We start from the raw sequence: 26,889 nt of genomic DNA, 5'->3' as shown, positions 1-26,889 counted from the left end.
GAAATTTTGTGTGCATACTCGTGTATACCATACGCAGTACGAGTTTGCTTTTTTTCGATAACTCATCCGATAACTTTTTTATCGAGAATTATCGAAAAATTTTGATTTTTGAGCCTCATCGGAGTACTATTAGACGTGGAGATTTCAGATTTACTGTGTATATACATACATATGATGAATACAAACATTTTGTAATATTTTGGATACCACGCCCCCTTCGCCCAATTCGCAAAAAACGTATTTCAAGTACTAGAGACTTGTGCTTTAGAATGTACACACATTTTGACCATATAATTACGCCTTGAAAATTTCATTAAGATCGTGTGTTTACAAAAGAAGTTATTCACCAAGCAAATTCTCATAGTAATGCCCACACTGCAGCGCAGCCCAAGCGCAGACGCTGCTTACTTCTCAGTTGGATGCATGTGTATGTATGTATGCGTGCATAAAAAAAGTGCAGAATGATAGGAATATCAGCTTGGAGGGTTCAAGGTATCTCCTAGTCGAGCAGTCTCGACTAGAGTCTTCATACTTGTTTGAATAGAACTTTTGAGACCTTGAGCGAGTATAATCAAATTTTCATACTTACTTCCAATTAAATAAAAAACGAAATATTTTTATACAAAATTCCACATTTCGCATTAGAATTTTACTTAATCAAAATATGTTCAATACATTCCATATTTCTACCACCTGCAAGCGATGCTGAGTGATATATACCTTATGTTAAGGAAGCAAAATATTTTAATAAAATGCATAATAAACAAGCTTTTCTGCAGAAGACTTCCATCACATTTCCCAGTCCGCTTCATTTAATGGCGAATCGAATAATCTGTCATTAAAGGCTAAACAGTCTATATCTACTTTGATTCTCATTAGAACAATCCGCAATCAATAAAAGCAAACCTGGAAACCATTTAAAGTTTAATTTTAATATGATCAACATTGTCGAGCCAATACTGAATTGGTAGATATTGGACTATCCCGAATATCGAAAAAATGTACAACCAAGTGTTGGGAATCAACATATTCGCATATAGACGAAGACTTATTAGTGTTAAGTGTTTAGTTTAATTTAATTTAGTTTGGGGTTAATTTCCTTGTGTTTGTTTAAGAATTTCTATCAATTATTTTATACAGCTGTAAATTCATAAATAACGATCAAAATGAGAAATAAAAACAAATTAATATACTCTTGCAATGTCTTAAAAATTCAGAATTCATTTTTAAGAATTGAATTTAAAATGTAGAGTCGATAAAGATAAAGTCGAGAAGTAAAAGTAAATAAAATACTTAAATACGAATTTTTATGAATTTTTTTCAATTTGCCAAACTGTTTTTATTTTTGAACCACTGTCACACAGATAGAGAAGTTTCGCACCTTTTCCTAACGCGATTCAAATGGCATTTCGAAAGTATACCGCTGCCAGGACATGGCGAGCTGCACACGGTTGCCTCTAGATGGCGCTACACAGGAGTGGTAATTTATCAGCGCAGGGCAAGCAGAGCGCTTCAATCAGTGTCTAATTTCTGCTGCCATATTCCCCTTGTGGACGCGACAGGCGACTAGTTGCAAAAACGTCGCTGAGCACGAAAATCAATTAATATGCAACATGAGGTTGCAAATTCGAGGCGTTCGCTCTTTGTTGTAATGGCAATGGCCAGCATGCGACTTTCAATGTTTATTGGATTTGGCAAAACAAATATAGAATGGCAGCTCCGACAGGGCTTCAAATGAATTGGCAAATGAGAAAAGGGAAATTGGAAATGGAAATGGAAATCGATGGGAGAGCCACTGCCGCTGGATTTGCTTTGGCCCCAACTTCTGCCATCGGACAGCCACCTGCTGCGCCTTTGTCTGCTTTCCATAGTGGCCTGTGCTGGGAGGGATGGGACGGGCAGTAACAGTAATCTCGACTTGTGTCTGGGCTGCGCATCAATTATGTTAATTTGTTGCAGCAATTACGAGCAGTTTTTTCAATGGAGCTGGGCGGGGGTGCGGAGCGCGGAGGCTGTCAGCCGTCGGCTTCATAGCGAGGCGACACTAAAATGTCACTTGGCCATAATAAAGATAAATGCTTGGCTCAATAAGCATTAGAAATTAATTTGCAGCTATTAAAGTCTTATTGCTCACACTCGTATAAGCGAAGCTGCAAAATACACTCAAGGCACTGACTGCTCTAGCCTGTGCACGCACCCAAAAATCAAAGTTTTGCCTTAGTCGGGTCTCAGTGCGATGTTTTCTAAGGACCTGGGAACAGTTGGGCAGGCCCATAGAAGCGAAACATAGTAAAAAACAACGCAGCCAAATCACAGGCGAACCCCTCCGTGCGATCCCACTCAACTGCACGAAACTCACTCAAAGCGAGATAGCATGCGAAAAGTAGGCGGAGCGCACGACACACGCGTGCGAGCAGCACAGCAGCAGCTGACAGCGAGCCAACAGACGAAAACATCGCAAGACATCGCCAACGAGTCAAATGTTTGCCCCTGCGCTCTGGCTGTGCGCTCTGAGTGGAGTGAGTCAGTGAGTGAGTGAATGTTGCCCGTTGTTTGAGTGAGGCGGAGTGAGCTGTGAGCCACGGCATGGAAACCCACCCCAAGCAAACAGCGCAGATCTCAACCCTTCGGCTAACCCTTAAACGTTGACACTTTCGCGCTGACCACACGTTCCACAGAGAGCGTGAGACACTCTCTAGACCGCCACATATGTATGCATCGCTAGGCAATGCTGGAAAAGCGTCAGCGGCTAATGCCACAGTTCACAGTTACAGTCAGTGGCTGAGTTGTTTTAAGTGCGTGCGCCGTTTGTTTTTGTTTGTGCCCAACACCCTCTCAACCCCAGTCCCAGCAGCAGCACCAGCAACCGAACCCCAACCCCTGGCTTACGCACTCAACCCTTTAGTGTGTGTGCCCAAAATCGAACGAGGTTTTTGAGCGTGGCACAAACAACAACAGCAACAATAATGGGCACGCAGCTTTTGCCTTTGTCTTCTCTTCTCAAGTGCCGGTCAAAAATTGATGCGTTTTTCCGCGACGGCGGCAACAACTTTCGACTCGAACAGTTTGCCAACGTCGCTCGCGTCGAACAGAGAAACCCCAAAAAGAGTTCGCGAAAGGGTTTGCAAGCCTGTCCATAAACAAACCTGGCTAAACGGTGCTTCAACACAGTGATATGTGAGTGTGAGTGTATGTGCGTATGTGTGCGATGTATGCACAAATTCCTAACTTAAAGTGCGTAAATTGACGCAAAAGTAAAATTAATTGAGATATACAAATAACACTCAACTATTATGGCAAAAAGACAATTTAAATGGTAAGGAAAATAAATAATTGTTTTATGAATACAATATTTAAAAGCCAATATTGTCACAATTGAGGTTTTATAAAAATGCCAAATTGCCATCTGCCCATTTGGTCAATTATGATAATAATTTAATAAAATATAGAAACTTTAATCAATAAACAAAAAATATGGAACACAGAGAACAAAAATTGAACATATATTGAAGATAAATTTATTTTATGTATTTTTGGTTAATTAATACAGAAACAGAACAGAAAACAAATTTGAATTGAAATTCGTTTTTGCTTATATGTTTTGTATTTTAATTAAATTGAAATTTGTTCTTTGAAACGTGATGCTTTGTATTATTAAATTAAATTATTATTTTAATAATATGATTTTATCAAAATTAGTAATCGGTTTGAAAAACGTTTTATTATGAAATTTATGCTTCATAATTATGAGTCGTACAATGTATATATAATCATAATTATTTCATTTGTGAGAAATAAAAAAAAATAAACGTAAGATATTAATAAAAGCTTAATTCCTTCTTAATAAGTCATTAATAAAATACTTTATATATTAATAAAAACTTAATTAAATTATCGACTAATTGAATAACTCAACTACAATAACTGTATTACGAATATAATAACAAATAACAAAAAATTTGAGTAACTAAAAATTATTCAAATTAAATTGTACTTTTAAATAGTTGAATTAAAAAGGAATATAATAATGAGATTAAAAATGAAATATAAAATAATATAATATTTTTTATTACTCTCTTATATATTTTGTGCTCTTATGCTAGAAAAAAGCCAAAAACGAGATGAAAAGTAGTTTATGTATAAAAAAAATAGAAAGAATAATAAAACGAAAAAGTACTAACAAATAATGAAATTGTAAGGCTATTTCATAACTAATTTCACTTGAAAAGTAAATAGAATTAATAATGCTATTTCCATTAAATTCGAAAAAAAAAAAATATGTGTTTTTGTTTTATTTTCATATTTTGCTAATGGGTTTTCTAATGACAACAATTGAAACATTTGAAAACATTTAGTATATGTATTTTATATACAGAAAGACATTTATATATATTTGGCCGAAACAAATGAACGTCAAAGTGAAAACCGATTGTCGCTTTTAATGACATTTTAATGGGCAGCAAAATGAGCAAAATGCGCGCCGATTTGGATTGGAATTAATTAATTTAATTAAAATAGAAATATGTATGTGTTGATTTGTTATTGATGTTGCTGTTGTTGTTGCTGCTGTTCATTTCGATTTGGTAATGCGTCAGATTACTGTACATTTATCATGCGATATTAGTTTATTTTAATTGCCGGCTGTTCAGCTGAATACGAAAACTATTTAAGCGTGGCTGACCACACCCCCTCGCTGCCGCCCCTAAAGTGTTTGCTGAACGTTTAGCAACAAACATTCGATGGCCAAATATAGCGAAACTAGATTAAGCGTTAGCTGCAAGCCTAACGAGATTAATGATCGGCCCAAAAGACTGCTAAAAGCAACTAATTTGGTAGCTAAATCGAGCTCTGTTGCCATATGAATATGGCTAGCTGGCAGCCAGGCTAGCACGATGGCTAATTAAATAATCGAGCTACAGCACACATGTGACCCTTGAAGTAAACAGAGTTTGTTGTTGCTGTTGTTGTTGTAGTTTGTTTGTAGCTGCCTATGGCAATCACTTGCTAAAATGCACACAATTACATTTTCAAAATGGCGTCAAAAGTGCAATACACAAAAAACATAAAAGTATTGCAGAAGCCGCAGAAAGAAACACGACAACAACAACAGCAGCACAGCAACAGCAACAACAACAGCTTGCATTACGCCAGCAGGCTGCCCTCGGGCAAGGGGTTTGTTGGTGCGGAGGGCAAGGTGCGGGGCGCAAGGGGCAGTGGCCAGTGTGAGTTACAGGGGTGGTTATTGCAAGCGGCGCTGCACTCTCGCATCACACTCAGAGCCGCGAGCTCAGAGTGCAAAGCAACTGAGTTTAATTATATCGAGGCTAACGAGTTTTTAGATGGCGCACAGACTCAGCGAACCGTTAATAAGCATTTAATTACTCAGAGCGTGCGAGCGAGCGAGCGAGCGAGCCAACGGCGGAGAGAGAAAGAGAGAGTGAGAGCGCAACACATCAGCCAAGAGCTCAACGATATCACGATGACACTCTCCCTTGACACTCTCCCGCTGCCACTGCCACTGCCTCTGCCTCTACTACTGCTGCCGCTGCCGCTGCCGCTGCTGCTGATGTTGCTGGCGCTGCGCCAGCAGTGCTACCTTCGCGCAGACGCTTGTCTTGAAAAGGGGGCGGAGTTTTTTTTCTTTTTAGATATAAATTCTGCGCGCCACTTGACGCCCACCACCCACCCCTCGACAACGAGCGCCCTTCTGCTGCGTTGCCAGGGCAAATAAAAGTTCCATGTACATTTTTTTTCTACGTTTTCGTTCTCATTCACCTTGTTGTTGTTGCTGCCGTAGTTGTGCGCGCTCTCGCGACGCTGACGTCGCCGCCTCTGTCACCGTCGCCGTCGCCGTCGCCATCGCCTTCGCCTTTGCTCTCGCCCGCTTTGGCAAATTGTAGCCATATTGGATTTTTAGTACATTTTGTTGTTGTTCTTGTGTTTTGTTTTTGTTCTATTTGCTACATTTTTTTCTTCTCTCGCTTCGCCTGCGACTGTGACTCAAATGCCGGTGGTTTCTGTGGGTGGTTGACTGCGAGTCACCCTCGTTTTTCGGCAGGGTGGCGAGCATTTTTTCCCTTATATTTTTGTTGTTGGCTTTCTTTTTCCATTTTTTTTTTTCTTTTTGCCCATTTGCCTGATGCCGTTTCACATAAATTTTGTACATAGTGAGCGGCACGTGTATTGATGGCTGCTGCTTCTGGTATTGGTGAATGGAGAGTTTGGGTTGTTCTCTGTTGCTAGGTGAATACACGCACAAACACACACATACACTTATTCTGTGTACCTATATACGGGTGTGTGCATATAATTGTTTTTCTTTTTTTTTTATTCGTGTGAGGCGTTCAGCCAGTTGCTAGTTTGATTTAGTTGCTGCTTAGATTGGCAATGTGCGTGTGTGTGTGTGCGTGTTCTACTACGTATTAATATATGTATGTCTGTTTGGATTCACTAGATTCTCCTGCACTTGTCCATCTTCCATGTCCGTTTGTTTTTATGTTTTTCTTTTTGGCTGGGGTAGCTCTGCATATTTTATTAGAAATATTTCTTTTCACTTTTTTCATCCTCGTACGTAGATTTTGTAGGGGCTTTCCCCGCTTTTTGAGCTTTGAGTGCAACTCAAAATCGCTTCATTAGAAAAAATCGCTGGCAGCGCAGTCGACGCGCTGTCCTGCGGTTAACTTCTCAGCTGCTGCCACTGCCGCTGCCGCTGCCGCTGCCACTGCTGCTGAGGCTGCTCCATTTTTATTTTCAACACCAACAAACTGCCGTTAATTTGCATATGCATGTGTGTTTGAGTGTTTGTGAGTGTTGAGCGTTGGTGTGGCTGCGGATGTGGATGTGAATGTGGATTTTTTTGCTTCTTGTTTTTGGTGGTTTGCGCAACCACCAACAACATGCAGGGCACCATGAAGGACCAGGGCCATGGCCAATGCCACCCCCTTTTTGGACTGTGTGGTCGCTGTCGACGTCGCGACGCCGCGGATCGTGCGCCGGCCAGAAGCTCGGGCCAGGCTCCGTGGTTTATCCTGCCGGCTGGCCTTGTGCAGTATGACAACAGCAGCCGCTGTTGCCAGTTCCCAGTTGCCGCAGAGTGCGACAAATAAATCTTAGTCATAGCTGGCCACTCAGCCAGCCAGCCAGGCAGTGCCACAGTAAGCCCCCAGTAAGCCGGACCAGAATTCAGCCCGCTCAACTGACTGTTGCAGCAGCAGGCGACTATGACGGCGACGACGACGACGACGACGACGAGTTTGCAACTTGAAATTGATTTATGGCGCAAATTTTATTGTCTGGTTCGGGACTGGAACGTGGACCACTTGACAGCCTGGTGTCTCTGGTGTCTGGTGTCTGGCCAGTTTCAACTTGTTAGCCACTAACTGTAACTGTTTAAAGTGCGTATGTGTTTGTGAATTGTGCGCGTGTCCCTATGTTGTCGTTGCCGTTGCCGTTGCCGTTGTCGTTGCCGTTGTCGTTGTCGTTGTTGCTGTTGTTGTTGCTGTGGCTGTTGCTGACTCTGGCTCTGACATTGACAGAGTTTAAGGCGGCTTAGCGGTGGTGGAGGGGGGGTTGGCAACAGGAGGCAGTTTCCATTTCACAAGCATAAACAAAATGAACGCTGAGTGAGACTATGCACTGGAAATCGTTATAAATTAAATGGCGCGCGAATTCATAAATTTAACAAAACAAGTGACAACTTTCGCCAACTCAAATGACGCACACACAAGCACACACACACACAGGCACGCACGTGCACATGTGCACCCGGTCTGTGAGGGAGGCCAATGCACAAAATTGTCAACAAGTAAGTCAACAACATTTGAGCTGCATATATAGCATGTGAAGACTTCATTGAAATGAAGTTTGTTGGCTTTTTAAATATATATTTTGTATGAATAAAAAGTATATTTCAAGACAAATATCCCCTTTTCAATATTTTTATCAAAATAATCCCCTTTCGAAAAGAAATAAATTTTATAAAATTTGGCAAATTTAATTCTTGCTTATATTTTTCAAATTAATTATATGATTTTCTACGTTCTTAAATTTAAATAATATCAATTACCAACACGTACTTATATACAAATGTATGTATGTACATATATTTGGTTATTTTTATGAGACACCGCATTTATCATTTCATTTACTTTCAATTTACTTTTAATTATTTAAATACTCAATCTTAATGACTTCATCTTAATTTAGATAGGGTTTTCAATGCATATAAATTAACATTTCACTTAGTATTTATAATATAAATAATTGGCATTTATTCATTTAAAATCGCTCGGATTTTTTGGCAAACGAAAATTGATTATTCGAGTTTTTATTGTTGATTAATGTCTGGGTTTGATTAATTCATTTGATACTTGAAGCTTTTATAACTTAGCTTGATAGGTTTTCGAATCATTTCTCGCTCTGAGTTTATTAATTGCTTAATACAAAAGTTTTTCGACCTTTCGTTTAATTTCTTAATGGAAACTTTTTTTTAAATTAAATCGTTTTCAACGCCAATCCCATCGCAAAAATATCAAATTAAATTGCTTGTTTCTTTTTTTTTTCGTCTTTTAATTTGTTTTTATTTATGTGCTGGTGCCCCAACGTTGATATTCCATCAGTGGGGCTGGCCAAAACGAGGACAGCAACAGCAACAACAACAACAAGTGATGTATACTTTGGTAAAGCGCATTATAGCGCATTCTCCTTTCGTTGTCCAGCCGCTTATCAAGCACCACTTAAAATCCTCTGCCAGTCCCAGTCTCAGTCCCAATCTCTACCCGGACGAGCCAGTAACTGACTTGTCCAGTGAATCTCGTTCAGTTATTTTTGGGTGGTGCTGGTGGTCGAAAGGAAAGTATTTCATACCGAAATGGGCCTGAGCCGCTCAATGGCATGGCAATAAAATGTTTCGTCTTCCCAGAGAAGGCAAAAGCACACAAATATTATTTTTTCCGCATATAAACTGAAAGAAATAACATCAAGTGAAACGTTTATACATATATTTATGATGATGACGCCGAAGATGATGATGATAATGCTAATGGGTCTTTCTCTTTCCTTCATTCGCTCTTGCGTGCTGATGTTGATACTTTTCTGCATATCTGTATTTTAAAATTGAAATGCATATGCTTTCAGGAAAGCTGATCCCGATTTATTTCGTGTAATTATTACACATATATATGTGTGTGAGTACATGTACAGATATTTGATATATTTTATACTTAAAAATTTATTGAAAGCTTTTAATGAATAAAAAGTCATGAGTTCGTGCAGAAAATGAATATTTATAATTATTTTCTGTAAATATTTTATATTACAAAAAAAGTTATGCATTCACTGATTAAAATATAAGAGTCTAATAGGAAAACCTGAGCCAATTGAAATTCAAATTGTTATATACTCGTTTTTTTTTTTTTTTTTTTTGAGCTGTTTCATATATGATTTCATTTTCTTTCACTTTCCAGTAACTCCAGCTAAATTGATTTCATTGTGTTCAGGATTAATCAATCAAATTGTTCCCAGCCTGCACGGCTTCTCTCATTTTCATCCACTTCTTATGGATTAGTCTTTTACTCTTTTATCTTGCTGTTCTGCATTAGCATTTTTTCTAGAAATATTTTTAAGTGTATATATTATTAACAATTGCGTTAAATCTGACTAGACTTGAATATTTATTGAGATATTTTACATGTATATTAATTACAACTTCTCTGTCTAATCATTATTGTAAAATGAGAAATCTCTTAGCATGAACATAATTAGAAATTCACTTTCAAGTAACTTCAGCTAAATTGATTTCATTGTATCCAGGCTCAATCAATCAATGCGTTCCCTGTCTGCTGGACTCTGCTCCTTTTCATTTACTCCTTGTGGAGCAATCCTTTTACGCTCCTTTTACACTTGCCGTTCTGCATCAGCGAATTTTCTTCTACGTCTTTTCCATCAGCGCTCGCTGTGAGCAGCTACGCTTTTAATTTGCAGCTGATCTTTTGATTAATGCCTAAGCGACTGCTCCTTTTTGTCGATGGTTGTCTGCTTTATGCAAATGGTCGGCTCTTTAATTAGAAAGAAAAAACTGCTGATGGTCCCTGGCGAGGGCAAGGAATGAGAAAAATGCCGTTCATTTAGCTACTCCCCTCTGGAAGTTGTCGCCAAGTTTTACTCATTATGCTGGGTTTTTCTGTCGTTTTGTTTGTCATTTATAAATTGGAAAAGTTTTCTTAAGCAAATTATGCCATTTTTTGCTCTCAGGCGGCAGCCCGGCCCTGCCGAACCCTTTTCGAGCTGTGTGTACTTGGTTTTAATCGCGCAAATGCTTTTCCTTTGGCCAGCAGATTCGCTGCGCTCAAAGAATTTATCTCTAAATGCAAAGCAGCATCTAGTCGAATAGCAACTCCAACTCCGAATTCTTTACTGCTTCAACTGCGCTAAGACCCTTTCGTCCTTGCAGCACAGACACACAGTCAAACCAAATTAAAGGGGGATTATCATCATTTCATCTTGTTGGCTGGTGAATTCCCCTCCCCGGCGCTCGCTCTCTCTCTCTCTCTCTCTATATATATATATATATATATATGTATATTTCTCTCGACTCCGGCTTTTCTTCGCTCCTGTTGAACCCTTTGTGGGCACTGCTATCGCTCAGCTGACGTTTCTCAAGCGACAACTGCTTCACAGCCTGCCGGCCGGCCTGCCTGCCTGCTTGTTTGTTTCCCTTGTTCTTCTTAGTCTTTAATTTTTTGTAGTCATGTTTTTCCAACTGCGACTCAGATTTGCCTCCGATTCGGACTTGGATCCGGCATTGAGGTAGGCAAGGGTTAACATCCGCACAGAACCAGCTTCAGGTTCCCAAGCGTCGCCTTTTGCATCCGTTTCACTCGCTGGTGCATTCAACTTAATGTCTTTGATTTATTGTCGCTGCCCCTTGCCGCTGCCAAGGCAATGAAAGCGAAACAATGCCTGGGCCACGGCAGCAGTCGGCACCAGGAACCAGAAACGAGCCCTTGTTCTCGAGCCAACCAGCCAACTGTCTTCGTCTGTAAGTAGGTCTATAGGCTACCGAGGCACTTTCGGTTTCCAGCGTAGCGTGGGTTTAGCCGTCTGTGATTGCGCTTCCTTTTTGGCTTCTTGTGATGTAATAAATATGCGACCCTTTGTCTGCTGCAGATCGCTATCCCTCTCCCTCTGCCTGTCCCTGTCCCTGCCCCAGTCACAGTCACAGTCTCAGTTCTCAGTTCGTGTCCCTGTCTCTGTCTCAGTCTCAGTCTCGGCCTGCTTATTTCTTGTGGCCGTGTGGCATGTGAAAATGAGAACATGTGTTTGCTGCTGCCGAAGGGAAATGCCATAAATACATGTTGAGAATCTGTTGATTGGCAAGCAAATAAATTCTTGTCTATTTTGTGGTCAGCCAACGACAGACGGCGCCCCACAGAGATTATGTAATTCAGATGCGCTAAGAGCAGCAACAACTGAAACTGCAACTGCAACTGAGGAATCTGGGCGTGTCTCTTGTAATTAGCCAACGAAATGTGGCTAGCTCATCCACACACACAGACACACAGAACTCCATTCAGTCGAAACTATGGCTTGCGGTTAATCAGGCTGTTGCTGAAATCCTTTTTTGCTGCTTACCGAGCTAACGTAAATTCTAATGGTTGCTGGCTGCAAAACTTTGCCCCGTTGAATAAGTGTGTGGGTGTGGGTGTGTGTGTGCTGTAAATGTAGACCACAAAATTGTTGGTGTTGCTATCAGGCAACCCTCCAGCGCATACTAAGCAACAGCCGCAATGCCAACCCAAAAAGTGCAAACAAATAACCGCACAAATTGTGACAAGCGCACAGAAAGTTTTTTGTTTTGGGCGGGAACGCATACGCCCCGTTGAGTGCCACAGTCTAAAGTTATTGTTATTGTTGTTGTTGCTGTTGTTGCCGTTGTTGCTGCAGATGAGCATATGGCAATTTGATTGATGTTTGCTTCAAGTGAACATAAATTGAATATGAATGCAAGGTAAGGTGTGCTGCGTTTATTTTAAATAATACATACATAAATAATCCATTCAGCTCTAAGAGCAGCATTAATAAAATATCAATTGAGCACATTGCAGTTTCCCTTGGCTGAATTCTTAATTCGCATTCTCACATCAATCTGGAATGGAAATTCTTAATGATTTGCATGCAACTCTATCAAATAGCTGCAACACCTACCCATTTTAATTGCAGCTGTTGCTGCTTGTGTCTATGTCGGTGTCTGTCGGTGTTTGTGTCTGTGTGGGTGTCGCATACAAAAACCAACGCAAATGCAATTTCCCATTGCTGAGTGATGCGACGAGCAACGCGACGAGACTCACTCAGTCAGCTAAGGGGAGTCGACTCACTCGAGCACAGTTTTTCCCCTCTTTGCTGGGCCGTCATGCGCATGTCGAGTCGCTGACGAGGCTCTCTTACTCTGACAGTTGTTGAGCTTTGAGCGCCTGACAAATGTCACCTTCGATCAGCAGCGAGTGAAACCAGCCCGCCCCATTCCTGCTACTGCCGCTGCCGCTGCCGCTGCCGCTGCCACTGCCTCTGCCACACGTAGGTGCACTCAAGACAGAAGGAAATGTCAGTCAGGGGACAAGCCCACCAACAACAACAGCAACAGCAACAGCAACAGCAACTGTTGTCTTTCTGTATTCTAGGGCTAATCCTGAGCCGAAACACGTGCAACCACAGCAACAGCAACAACAGTTGCTGTGGTGAGTTCAGCGAGCGACAAAGCTGCAAGGCGACAAAAGTTCAGGCAACATGTTGCAGTTGCTGGTTGCCGATGTCGTTGCTTTTGCTGCAGCTGAAATGCAATGCACAAATACGCACACAAACACAGAGGGGAGCTTGTATTGGTCTCGACTCGCTTGACGACGTCAGCAGCAGCAGCAGCAGCAGCAGTCGACGGCAGCAGCAGCAGCAACAACTGCAAACTGTGCCGCCCGGCCTATAAGGCCAAAGCTGGCGTAGCTGTTGCCGTTTGACGTCGATTCCGATGCCGATTGCGATTGCGAGTCGGAGTCGCTTTTTTTAGCAAGCCGCATTCGCTTTTTGGCTTTCGTGCCGCGCGGCAGCCAAAAACCCAGAGAATTCCCTACAGAACTTTTGCACGCGCTCCCGTTTAAAGCGTATCCTAACGCGCCTCCTTAACAATATTACGTACAATTTGCTGTGCCACCATGTGCTATGTGTGTGTGCTTAACTATTAAACAATTGCGAACTGCCGACCGCGAGCAGCGAACAAAAAAGTAACAACGAAAACAGAATAAACAAAAAACTGCACAAATGCTGCAATCGTGTTGCTTGGCTATTTGCGACGGCAAAAGTTTTGTGACCCGTTTACGAAAATGTTTCGAGAGGAAATTGCATTTTGTATTTTGTGTGTCTACGGCAAACATTTTGCAAAAACTTTCAGCTGGTGAGTTTGGATTTGGCCTAAATGTGGAACAGACGCGAAATGTGTGTTCATTTATTAATCATTTAAAGTGCACAAATTGAAGAACATTGAGAAAACTCATTATAATATTAACAATTAATACTATTTTAACTATTATTATAATTAATCTAATTTATTTGCAAGTTGCCAAAATAATGTATGGCTTTTAACAAATTTGTGTACGGCTTACAGCCCATTGCAGTACTCGAGAGACTCCCAAAAGTTGTTTGTTGCTTGTCTAGCAATCAGTTTCGAACGGGCAGAATCTTGCAGCTACGTTTGGATTTGTCTTATGGCTTAGTTGTTGCACGGATAGCTTGATGCCGGGCTATTGACCACGACCCAGACCCAGACCCAGACCCAGACCCAGAGACAGAGACAGAGTCAGAGTCAGATTCAGTAAGAGTCGAGTTGCCACTAATACCAAAAAGAAACAAAAACCTGTAATCACATACACAAGTTGGGTACATGGCTCATACGAGCCATAATCGTCAACTTCCTTTTGGTCAGCGCCATGGCGCTGTTTCCTGCACGACACTGCCTTAGTAAGACAACAACAACAACAATAGTAACTAATGCTAGAGCTATCCAGCTGCAGTTGGCATCTCCTCATGCAGGCTGCTGCCGCTGCCGCTGCTGTCTAATATAATTTTGAAATAACTCAACTAAGCAGCGCTCCACGTATAGCAAGACACAATCCAGACTTGACCAAGTGGCTGGGCCAACGAAATGCCAAAACCAAGTTAGAAAACAACAAAATAATTGCAATCCCAGTTGCCAGTTGCCAGTTGCCAGTTGCCAGTTGCCGGTTGCCTGTCGCCAGTCGCCAGTCGCCAGGCGGTCGTCTCAGTCAGACAGAGCAAAGCAAAGCAAACCAAACCAACAAGACAACAGCACACACAACAGCAACATTGTGGTAAAAAAAAAAGGGATAAGCCGGAAAGCAACACGGAACCCAAATTAATACAATAATTGAAGCCAATTTAGTATAATTTTCTTCAATTTCATTGTTGTTGTTTGTTGTTGTTGTTGTTGTTGTTGTTGTTGTTACTGCTTGTTGTTGTTGCTGTTGGTTTTACTGTCTAGCCATTGACTTTGCCAACTATTATCGCATTTGTTTGGCATTCGGCCCCTCCACCGTTCCCTTCTAGACCCTGCTTCTCGTAATCCGCTCTAAAATAACTTGAACTTAATTTCCCGCGTGCCTTGTAAGCTTTTCCAAGCTCCAGCCAGACTCGGTCTCAATTGCAGAGCCCAACTACAAAAGTTTATTTACACATTTTATAGTTCTGCCTTTCTCTATCTAAGTCACTATCTCCCTCTCTCTCTCTCTCTCTCTCTCTCTCTCTCTCGCATTATCTAACTCCATGTCTGAAATTTTATTAGCCAATCTGTGGCTCTCCTTACCTAATTGCATTAAGCCAACCAGTCTAAAGTCTTGCCTTGACCAGAAAGCCGCCCAAACAAACACAAACTACAAACTTGCGCAGAGTTGTTAAATAAATGCGTATAAAATATAAATAATAAACTTGTTCTCTCAACACATTTTCCATCTAATAAAAACATATTCAAGTTGAAACATTATTTTATTCATTAAAAAGTTTATTTCATGTATAATTCGTGGTACTCATAGGAGCGTTTACCATTTTAAGACAACAAAATTTCTATATTTGAAATGGAAATGGAAATGGAAAGAAGCTTACTTTAGCTTAGGTCTGAATACAAATCAAATAAATTATAAAGAAACATATGTTTACATATTTATATGTATAAAAACTTGTTCTCGACGTATTCTCATATAATGAAAACATATTCGAGATGTATTTTGTTTTATTCGTTTGATCAAGAGATGTTTTTCTTGGATTGTACTAAAATATTTATGAATGTATTTATTGTAAAATATTTATTTTTAAATCTGAAAACATATGCAAGTAAGCATTTAATTTTTGTTAGTAAGGCCAAATTTAAAAAGGGGAAATATTGTGCCAATTCATCATTTTAGGAATTAAATTCGTCTGTGAAGGATGCAAACTAGAAGAATTATTCATAACACAAACTACAAATTCAGATGACGAATTTAACGATTATTTATATCATTGTTATTATTAAATAAATATTCACGTTACATGTTATGCATAAAAGTTTCTCAAAATATTTAATTCCTTAAAGGTAATAATTATTTTTAACTGTCTAATAATGTTATTAAAATTGTCGTTGCCAATATTATATTTAGCATTATGAAATACTTCATTATTATACGAAAATAGATGTGCCACACGTTGCTGATATCTACTTATATGTATGTATCTATCTGCAATATAAACGCAGTGCTTTTATTTTGTAGCTCATGAGCCTCTTGTCGAGATCTTGTCACATGTCCATTTCCATTCTGCAAATCCATTTGCAAACCGAATGTTAAATATTTTTGATAGAGGCTCGCAGTGGCAGAAAAATACTCGAAGTATTAATAAAAGCTGAAATTAAAAATTGTGTTTTTCTTTTTTGTTTTTTCATTGCTGATATTTTTGCATTTTACATTCTGCGAAAATTGTTTTCATTTATGTTTGAGTTTTTCTTCGCCGCTGCTGCTGCCGCCGCTGCTGCTGCTGCTGCCGTTGTAAGTTGTAATTTGAAAAACATCACCACAAACTGTCAAAATGCACTGACATTTACAAATTATTTCGCTGGCAGCAGCCGTGGGGTGCCGGTGATATGGTGGTGCAGCCAGCTGCCCCACTTGCTGGCAGCCCATTGGCAGCAGTCGGGGCCGTTTGACGCTTTGAAATGCGAAATGCGAAAAGCGAAATGCGAAATGGAAGCGGTCAACGTTAATTTGCGTCAACGGGCTAATAAAGTTTCGTGTCGCCTTTTTGCTTTTGATTTGGCATGTTTTCGGCTAACGGGCAACAAAGTTGGCTAATGCAAAATGCGGCTACTGATCAGCTGTATCTGCATCTGCATCAGTATCTGTATCAGTTTCTGCAAATTGCGAGTCTATACGGCAAATTAACCAAGGCACAAAAACTCATATGAGAAACTGACATTTCAATAGTAAAGAGCTGCTCTCGATGCCACTTACTGGGCCCGCATCCGCATCCGCATCTGCATCTCTGCATCACCCTTTGGCTCTTTATGGCATTCCGAATGCACATTAATTACTTTTGATTGAGCACCTGAGATGAAGTTGCTGCTGCTGCTGCTACAAAGTATCAATGAACCTTCGCTGCGCCGCAGGCGATGCAACCGAATAAGTGAGGATCGTTTGTCGTTGCTGCCTTCGGTGCAGTAACTTTTCTCTCTTGGTCCGACTCGCAGTTGCGCAAGGTGCAAACTGGCTGCATAGATGGGCCCTACCTGTGCCCACAGCTGCCCAGCTGCCTGGCTTATTGCTCTGCGTGCCTAGGAGTGGCCGCGCCTAATAGCTGAAGAGCACACGGCACAGCAAAGCCAGCTCTGTGGCTGTTGTTGCTGTTGTTGCCGTTGTTGTGGCAGAGGAAGAGGAAGCGGCAGAGGGTACAAAAAATGAATTATGATTTGACGGTAGGCATTTAATGGATGGCCATGGATCTTTGACTCGAACAAAATTCTCGTTTGGCGCCAACATATTGACAGCTGTACACCTTCTTGCGAGTGTGTTTGTGTGGTTTTGTGTGTGTGTGTGTGCGACGTTATTTGGCCGGACAGGTGAATGCCATTTAGTTAGAATGCCTTTTTGTCTGTCCGTCGGTCTGTCTGACTCTTTTGAGTCTCTATTTCTTTTGTATTGTCTAATTGAATTCGTTTGGCAGCGACGTGCTGTGAAAGCCAGCGATAAGGAAGTGCAGTCCGGCAGCAACACCTTGTGGCAGTACGATCTAAGCAGCCAGTGAAAAGCATTCAAAATTGGAGCATGACAGCTACTCTCCAGTGCTGTTCGAGATTATTCGGCTGTTGATGGATGGGAGTTGCTCTGTGGTTGACTTTTGATGGCTGTTGATTGCTGCGATATGCGAGGCGTGACCTCATCTCTCTTTCTCTCGCACTGAGATGTAAAAGTCAAAGATACTGTGAGACTACAAGTCAGTTCACACTCTCTATATGCATTGAGTTTAATATCCATTAGATGAAATAAGCATTGGGCTGAGGCACAACGGAGCTTAACTCTGCCAATTAGTCGAAACCTGATGCCTTGCATGTTAAATGCCTGCCTCATTGCCGAGATCCTTCACAGCCTACACACAATCCGCATTAACAGAAGGAGGAAGAGCCAGAGACAGAGACAGAGGCAGAGTCAGAGCATGGGCGTTGCTGTAGCCACAAAAACGACAACGGCAATAACAATAACAACATGTTGCGGCATTGCTATAAAAATGTTTAAAACCCTAAGCAGTTCAAAAACACATCTCGCAGCTGAATGGCTCAAAGCAGCAACGACAAGCTAACCAGCTAGCTAACAACTGGCAATGGGCAACTGGAAACGCAGCCGCCCACCGTTGGGGCCTTATAGACAATGGCAATGCATAAATTGTTGGCTCGCTCACAGATCGCAGAAGGAGACGAACTGAAAAACTCATTAGGGGCATCGCCTACGATGTATAAATGCAATAATATTGTACAAAATTACGACCTCAATAACATAAATTTCATAGACGGGTCGCACAGTGTGTGCGAGATAGAAAGAGAGAGAGAGAGAGAGAGAGAGAGAGAGAGAGAGATAGAGTTGGTGGTTGCCCACTCTTTGGCGAACTCTGCTGCTTTGTATCTATGAGATACGCATTGCGTAAAAGTTCATTATGTAAAAGGAGTTGCCGTTCTTATCGAAACTTATGGCCCAGAAATATGCGTCAAACAGGGCCATAAACATAAACTAGGCGAATTAATTGAGCTGAGGCCGCGGCAAGCTAAGCTGCAGTTCTGTGCCCCCGCGTTGCCCTTTCGAGAGCCGCTCATAAAGTGTACAAATTATGCATTTTTCTCCTTTTCGAGTCGCATGTTGCACCTGCAGCTGCAGTCGCAGTCGCCTTCGCCATCGCCGTCGCCGTTGCCGTTGCCGTTGCCGTCGTTGCCATCGCATTAGAGCCGCATTTGGCCAAAAGCGGCAATTTGAGCCAACGCTGGCTGAGCTACCTGCCCGGCCGGGTCTAATTGAGTTTTGAGAGTCGTTACACTTCATCGCAATGGGAGTAAATTAAACTGTCATTAGTTTACCCTTTGGCACTTTTGTCGCCCCGTTGCCCTCAGAGTTGCGAACCCGATCCAAACGATCTCAACATGTGAAGTGGCGCGTTTTTTCGTGTTTTCTTTCATTTATATATTTATTTTATTGTATTTTATTTTTGTTGGTGTTTTTCTTTTCCTTAGCGGCCGTAATAATTTTGTAGGTTTTACGAGTGCCGCCAAGACAATTAGGCATTTGTTGAATTGTTGTTGCACAACACCCATACACACACAGCACACCAGCACACACTCTCACACATACCCACTGCCAAGTGTGGGCATTTTGTTAGCGGCATTTGACGCTTTGATGTGCGCAACTGAAAAACGCGCGCGAGACGCGCGACTCGCGAGCCCGGATCGAATCTAACGCCTATTCAAAATTTTGTTAGCTACATGGCTCTTAGCTTTTGTTGTTGTTACTTTTTACCATGCTGAAGATTTATTTTTCCATTATAGTATGCCGACATCGAACAGCATTGTGGGTGTCGGTGCCTTGACACAAGCCATGGGGCCATGACGAGCACAAACAAAATAGATAAACAACGCTAAAAAAAAAACTTAACAGAAAGTATTGCTTTCGTATATTCTACTCAGATGACTTTCAAGTTTTAACTAAAGAAAGCAGCTTGAAAAACACAAGTGTTAAACATATTAAATTTCATTAGAGTTAATAAATGTGAAACCTATATATGTATATAAACAAACTTACTTATATATACATACGCACTTATTATATACATAGACATATCTCTATATGGATTTATATGTATATGTATGTCGCATAAGATGTTGCCTTGTTCTTGAATTCGTCTCAGTATTTTGAGGATCGGTTTTCGAGCGTTTTGCACGCGGTTTTGTTGCGTTTTTCAGCGCAGCTTTTGGCTTTTCGCGTCCATTAGGTTTTAGTTTTATTTGGGCCTGTGGCCAATGCATAAATTTGCTAACGTCGGCTGGGAGCCTATAAAACTACAAAACTGACAAACTGAGAAATTGACTGGCTCAGATCACACACAAATCCGCAGCAGTTTATTGCACCTGCCAAAAAATAATAATAAATAAAAACGGTTAAGCCGAGTGTATGTGTGTGTGTGTGTGAGTTTTTATGACTGGCTAAAAGATATAAAACCACTTTTTAATTCAAATGCGCTACAAAATGTTATGGACCATCAAATAATTTGCATAAACTGTCGAGGCACGTGTCACTGACTGCACAGCAGATTCGCTCGAATAAAAGTTGGGAAAAATTTTAACAAATTCGAATGAATGAGCAAATGGATTCAAATGTCAAGAATTTTACATAATATACAACTCTTTGTGCCATGGAGAATTATTAAATAAATCAGCGAAACGTCTGTGTAAAATAATACATATATGATACTATTTTAAGATCTGCCGAATGGAAATAAATTAAATATTTCATCTTTGAAGACAATTTAAATATAAATATTATTATATTATTAATTTAAGAATATAGAAAATATATATATTGACTAAAGTTTGATTAAAGTAGTGAAATTAAAATCCATAAAGTTGACCTATTACCTAAAATCAATTTATACAATAATTATATTGGATTAAATACTTCATCCAGGCATTTATCTGTGATTATTTTGACTAAGTTTCTCAAGCAATGTTTCACTGTTCAGTAAATTTAACTAAGAGACCTAAAAACAGACTAAATCTTAGGTACTTAAGTAAACCCTAGGATCTAAGAAAAAAGTAAAATCTTTTACATTAAACTGTCGAATGACTGTCATAAAAACACAGCTCTAAATTTAAGCTTTCATTTGCGCTTTAAGTTGAACATTTGGTAGCAAATAAATAATTTAAAGAAGCAAAAATGTTAATGAGGAAAGCTCTTCACTTTTCCCATCTTAATCTTAGGTAATCTCGAAGATCTATGTATACTTGATATATGCAAATTGATGTCAGAGAAACAGCATGTATGGCATAAACATATATTATTCAAATAGGGTATTCCATGTTCGGCATCACGGATAGAGTCGTCTCTGCTCGCTGTAGCTGTAGCTGTAGCTGAAGCTGCGGCGGATAAAACAGAAAGCAGTCTTTCGATTTTTGGCTTACCTTTGCTGTTAATGATTCACTTGCCACGCTGTTGCTGCCATTGTTGTTGTTGCTGTTAATGACTTGACAGTAAAGTGGCCTACACAATTTATGGCAAACTTGTCCGCCTACAATCAGTTTTCATTCAGTTCTATGCGAGTTGCTGTTTTGTGTTTGTTCGTCTTAATGCCTTCGTCTAGTTTGGTTTTTTAATTGAAACATTTTTGACCATATTTTCTTAATGATCCGACATGACACGGCGTCTCTTGTGAATGTGTGTGTTTGTGTGTGTGTTAGCTTTATGAATTCATAGTAATTTTAGCTAATTTAATGCAGAGCTAACTGAGGGAAGACTTCTACTGTGCTACATACACATATGTATTTCACATGCTACCTATACAGCTTTTATACATACATGCACATATACATATGTATATACTGCTCACGTATACATATGCATCATTATTATAATTTTTACATTGTGTTCTCCTCTCTGTTTATTGCAGTCGCCAGCACAAAAGCAAAAGCAACGCCAACGCCTTTGGGCCACAAGCTGCAAATGCTGGGTAAGTTTTCATTATTGCTGTCTTCATGTAGCTATTATTTTTGTCTCTTGTTGTTGTTGCTTTTGTTGGTATTGCCAGGCACTTTTATAGTCACTTGTCGTTAAAAAAGAATATGTGTTGAAAATGTTTTTTTATGACACGAAATGAGCAGGGCCATAAAATTGAGCCGAGTGAGCAATATAACGAACGATGTGCCTGGCGGCCTGTTGAATTCACTAAATGGCATTTGCATTTCATATGCAATAACTGTCGGACACTGAACTGCAATGCGAGTCTACGTACATATGTCATTAAAAAATCGACATGCCCATATGCAACATACATACGTCAGCAAATGCACGAGTTCAAATAAAAAAGTACTTAAAGTCACATTAACCTGAGGAGCTAACAAGAAGATCGAATCTAATAATTAATAATTTTACTTTAACTACCGATATCTACCCGATAGATAATAATTGCAAAATTTAGATACTTCCTCCCAACTCAAAATTTTTAAAGCTAAAGAGTATACAAGTAGATGAAAAAGAGAACTATTGCCCCATAGATAACTCCAATTCGAGATATTTAAAGCTTTATTATGCTGAAAATTCAGCAATAAAATATTTCCAACATGTTAGCTCTAGTCTTTATATTATCAGCAACAGTTGGACAACCTAAAGAGTGAGAGACTTCTTCACATGACATTCCTTATAAAGACCCACATTTGCTGAATCTTCTGCGGTGTCAATACACTCTAAAGAGCATAAGTTATTGCTCCCAAACTCTGTTGAGTAACGTTTGGGAACCGTATAATCACTTCCTAGTAGAATCTTTTATCAATACAAAAATAAAAGAAACAAAAGGGAAAAAGCGAAACTAAAAGCCCAGAGAAGTAGATAAAGATAAAGTCCAGATATAATGCCAACTAATTGAATTGATTTATGCATGTCGCGCATTTTAATGAAGTATTTTCCCGAGTTGTTTTTGGGTCCGCTGTCAATTGATTAATTTGAATTTATTTGACTGCGATATCTGTGGCCGCAGCATAATTTTCAGTTTTCGCTATATCAATTTTAATAATAGCACATTATACATAAGTTGCGACTGGGTTGTTCGATGTCTGTTTCGTGTCCACACTCGCCATTATTTATTTATTTATGCATGGCCAGTCGGCCACTCGGAGCCGTGGCCAGTTAGTAGTCGCAGTCGTTGCTAGCCGATAGTTGTTGGCCGAGCTGACAGCTAAGCAGCTCATAAGCGAAAGGGAGATCGCGAAGCTGAAGGACGAGGAGGAGCAAGAGAGAGAGAGTGCGAGAGAGAGAGAGAGATGAGGCGTCATTGATTTATGCCTGGCACTTTTTATGGCCATTTTGTTTGTAATTTATTAACAAGCTTGTTAACAACATCGTCTGGCCAATATGCAGATGCAGATGTAAAAACCTAGCAGCTCACTGTGCGCGCACAACAAGCCTGCGCCTGACCAGTTCGCAGAGGTTAAAGGCCAATACGGCAGCCAGCCAGCAGGTGGCTCCTAGCCATGTTTATAGAAAGTATTCCTCTTGCCTGCCTATTATTTCGCCAAAAAGTGTGTATTATGCACAAGCACACACACACGCATACACGCGAGCACCCGCAAGTGCTGCCTCTTAAATATTTAAACAAGCCATATGAAGTAATAAATGAAAAAACTTTGACGTTCAATTCTTCAGCTCGATCCTCCAAAGGCACATGATTTGTTTGCCCAAGCGCGCGCGGTAGCCAAGTGCTGGTGCCACCGCTCAATATTCTAAATATTTGCTAAATAATAGAAAAGACAGCGGCAATCGGCGTCCAACCCAACTGCCAAGCCAGCCAAGCGTAGACCTCGCGTAGGCCCAGCTCACAGCTCGCAGCTAATGGCAGTTGCTTTTGGCTTTTTCCTTTTGGCTTTGCCGTTTAAATAGCGGCTACTATTTGCGTACTAAAGTGTACCCAACTGACGAAGTGACGAACAGACAGACTGGGATCCCAGCTCAATGAATGCTTGTCAAATAGCCACACACACACGCACACACTCTTACACTCACTTTGGGGCACGTCAATTGAAGTCGTCGGCGTTGTCGTCATCATCAGCGGACAGTTGGTGCCGTACAGCTGACAGAGAGACAGCTCCGAGAGTTTACTTTGTGTGCGTGTGTGTATGTGTGTGTTGGTCACAGACACTTGAATGCCTTTTGTTTGCCGTGAGCCATTGATATGAGCTTCGAGAATGCCAATGAGGCGTTCGGCCAAGCGCTGGGCCTCTTAGTAGTGGCACAACTAATCATAATTGCGGCCTGGCCAACTGATTTATCTGTGCAACAATCTAATTTCAATTGTAAACCAAACCAGAATCTAGCCCGAACTCCATCAACCTGATCTCAGTCCGCGATCGTCGAGCTGTGTCAGCGGCAGCGCCAGGTTGTCAACTTAATTTACAGCTAACATGTGAGCTACAAGTTCGCGGTGATTGAGCAAGCGATAAAAAGTATTAATTTCATAGCTCTATGCAATTAACATAAATTGGACAAACGGCCGCGCGGACAGTCAGGCGGATAGAGGCGGTTAGACGTACTGGCCAACACTATAAATATGCAAATAGTTCAGATTGCAAACGGCCCATGCATGCCCCGATCCGCACAGATATCGCCGATATCGCCGATGCTATACGATGATATACGGTTTTTTGCGACTAGAAGAGCTGACAAATGTGCTGACGTGTCTGATTAAATGGCAGGTCGAGCACTTGCCGGACTCATATAGCGCGGCTGATGCGAGTCCCGAATCAGCATCGTCTTTCAATTAACATAATTGGAGATGAGATTCAAATGCCAGCCAAGCCATAGAATAAACTAAAGGTTATCATCGCGGAGAGCAATAATAAGTCAAAACAATAATTCGAAATGCAAAATTATCATGAAAAGGCTTCCCCTGCTAAATATACAGCAGTATTTTAAATGCCATATCGAAAACAGACGCCAGCTGAGTCGGAAAACAAATCAGATCTCGAGTCTCTGCCTTCCATACATTTGCATAACAATGCAGGGCATGCAACGCACTCGCCAAAAGGAACAACAATCGATAAGCAGCTTCAATAAATCGTGCAAGTACAATAAAAGTAAATTAAATGCTTTGCTTGCTTCGCTCCTGTCGGGTTGTGTCTCAATTTGCCACACCGGCAAAAGGCGGCCAACGAATGGTTCCAGTGCCAGTGCCAAGCCAGTGCCAGTCGAAGTTCCAGTTCCACTTTCAGCTGGTGGTGGCTGGTGCAGCCAGCCTGTGGCCTGTGGCCAGATCTGATGACGTGCCGCAATATGCGTAAGTCAACTGCGCAAATGTGGCACAAAAGACAACAACAGCGAGTGGCAGCGCTTCACGCAACTACGGAGAAGGCGACAAAAAAATAAAACCAAATAAACAGGATTACTAATCTTGAATAAGACGACAATTTAATGCTCTTTAGTATACATTTGCAATCTATTCGTAATAAAATATATTACTTACTCCAGTTAATAGCATATCATACAAAATTATTCAAAATTATTATATATATTTTGTATCTGCAATATCAACAAAAATCAACTGAAATATAGATAATAGATATTTTGGAATTAAATGAATTATGATTATATGATTCTTCACTTATTTGTTTCTTCTGTGTTTCTGTGATGATCTGTATCATCTATGATTCTGTAGCTTAATCTATGATTCTATGATTATTGGCATCTTCTATGTTTTTTATGAATTAAATGAATTGCATATATACATATATGTGCATGTATACATTTGCTCTTTACAACATCTAGACTGCGAGCTGTCAACAGATGTCAGATATTATTATCTCCCCCAATGATACATAAATATATTTCTTGACAAATGAAGACAACTCTGTGTTAGTTAGGGCATCATCATTTGGGCAAAGAAGAAAACAAAAATTGATGGCAGCTTTCCACATGGAGCCGGTCAAGCAGCCTCGAGGGTTACCCTTACTCGGGCGTAAATTAAATGCAAATGTTTTGCCTGGCTGGCTTGTTGTTGCTGCTGCTGCTGCTGCTGCTGCTGCTGCTGTTTGGCTGCTTATCAATAATCTATTGGCCAAAAACGTTGAGCAGATAAGAGGCGGCCTTTCTCTTGTTAGCCGCGTCCTCCGCCTATTAAGCCATAAAACGCATGCAAATGAAGGCGTTGAAATGCGCATGCAACACGACGTCGCAGCCAGATACGGAGCTCAGTGCGGTTCGGTTCGGTTCGGGCCGTGTCTGGCCAAGCCCTAAATGTGAAGAGGCGTTTCGCGCCTGCTTAAAGGGCGCAACAACTAACGCGCTTCAGTTTCAGAGATGAGCGCGAGTGAAGGGGCAGCTGTCCGCACTGAAGGCAGCGATGCCAGCTTTGCTGGGGGTAAGTCGCACTCGCAATCGCAGTGGCTGCGGCTGCGACTGAGGCAGCACCTAAAACGAGCACCGGCTGACTGGCAATTAATTATGGCTCAGTGTTGGCTGGGCCACTGGCTGGCATATGTTTATTTACTTAATTTACTTAATGACACACATACAGAGCAGAGCTCTGAGCGGGGAAGAGCTCAGCGAAAAGATGGGCACGAGTCGGCGCACATTTGGGTGAGGTCATCGTTGTTCTTCTATAAGTCATGTATGAGTGCATGTGTGTGTGTGTGGGTCTAATAAATAACATTATTAATTACCAGTGCAATTAACTATAAGTACACCAACGCACACACACACACACACACACACACACACACGATACTGGGAAGTTGACGCCTCGATTCGATATGGGTTTCAGTGTCTACAGCTACATAGATACAGTATCTTATAGATACACACACTCGCCATGCTGCACTCTGTGACCCAATTTGAATTTTTCATCAGTTTCTCGCAGTTATTAAGGCGAATTTTGTTTTTCCATCACTTGTTAGGCATTCAGAGCTTTTTTTTCTCGCTTTTAATGGTTCATTTCGTCTTATATTGAGTGATATATGAATGCATTAATCTTAGTTTATGTTTATTGCCATATGTTATGGCCGTGTGCGTGTGTGTGTGTTTGTATGGCTATCGAATTGTATGCAAAACGTGCAACATGAGACCTTATTAAAACAACAATTTATGTGAGCTATATACGATTTTATGACTCTTTCATAAAATGCTCTTGCATTTGCAGGTTCCCATGCGATGCATGCCTTTATAAGACCATTTATAAGAGATACGCGCGCATGATCCTAATGCACATCGCATTAAAATTAAGTGTGCAACTCTATCTATATGGACACCATAAAATGCTGCCGAGCATTAACATCGAGAGAGTTCAGTCGTAAAACGAGACAGTCTGAAATTGAGCCAAGTATTATCATTCAATACAAATCAAAATCAAGTGTTCCCCATTTGATCTTACTAATTATATAAACATGTTTCTCACAAGATTCTCTTTGGCTTTCTCTTTGCTGCCAGCTGCTGAGGCTGCCTCTAAAAACTTTGCTTCATTAATCTTGAGAGTTCTCTCTTGTTGCTTGTTATGCTAAAAATATTGAAACTGTCAAGTGCATAATCATCTTGCCAAAAAGAAACACTAGCCAAAATTACAGGGCAACTAAAA

General features: G+C 40.8%; 2 long non-coding RNA genes across 2 annotated transcripts; both read left to right on the top strand.

Moving 5' to 3' along the window:
• Nucleotides 1-12,823: 12,823 nt before the first annotated feature.
• LOC149091515 (uncharacterized) lies at nucleotides 12,824-26,611 on the top strand. Its single transcript, XR_016196667.1, has 3 exons — nucleotides 12,824-13,441; nucleotides 21,226-21,285; nucleotides 26,458-26,611. It is a non-coding gene; the product is annotated as an uncharacterized LOC149091515 (long non-coding RNA).
• Nucleotides 17,714-19,187, top strand: LOC149091516 (uncharacterized). The gene is made up of 2 exons (XR_016196716.1): nucleotides 17,714-18,091; nucleotides 18,127-19,187. It is a non-coding gene; the product is annotated as an uncharacterized LOC149091516 (long non-coding RNA).
• Nucleotides 26,612-26,889: the final 278 nt, after the last annotated feature.

The sequence above is a fragment of the Drosophila navojoa genome, chromosome 4, assembly GCF_054131105.1.
Source record: "Drosophila navojoa isolate 15081-1374.11 chromosome 4, UAZ_NAV_1.0, whole genome shotgun sequence".
In the NCBI taxonomy this organism is placed as follows: domain Eukaryota; kingdom Metazoa; phylum Arthropoda; class Insecta; order Diptera; family Drosophilidae; genus Drosophila; species Drosophila navojoa.
The sequence above is the reverse complement of the archived record's forward strand: the minus strand, read 5'-3'. Positions and strand labels throughout refer to the sequence as shown.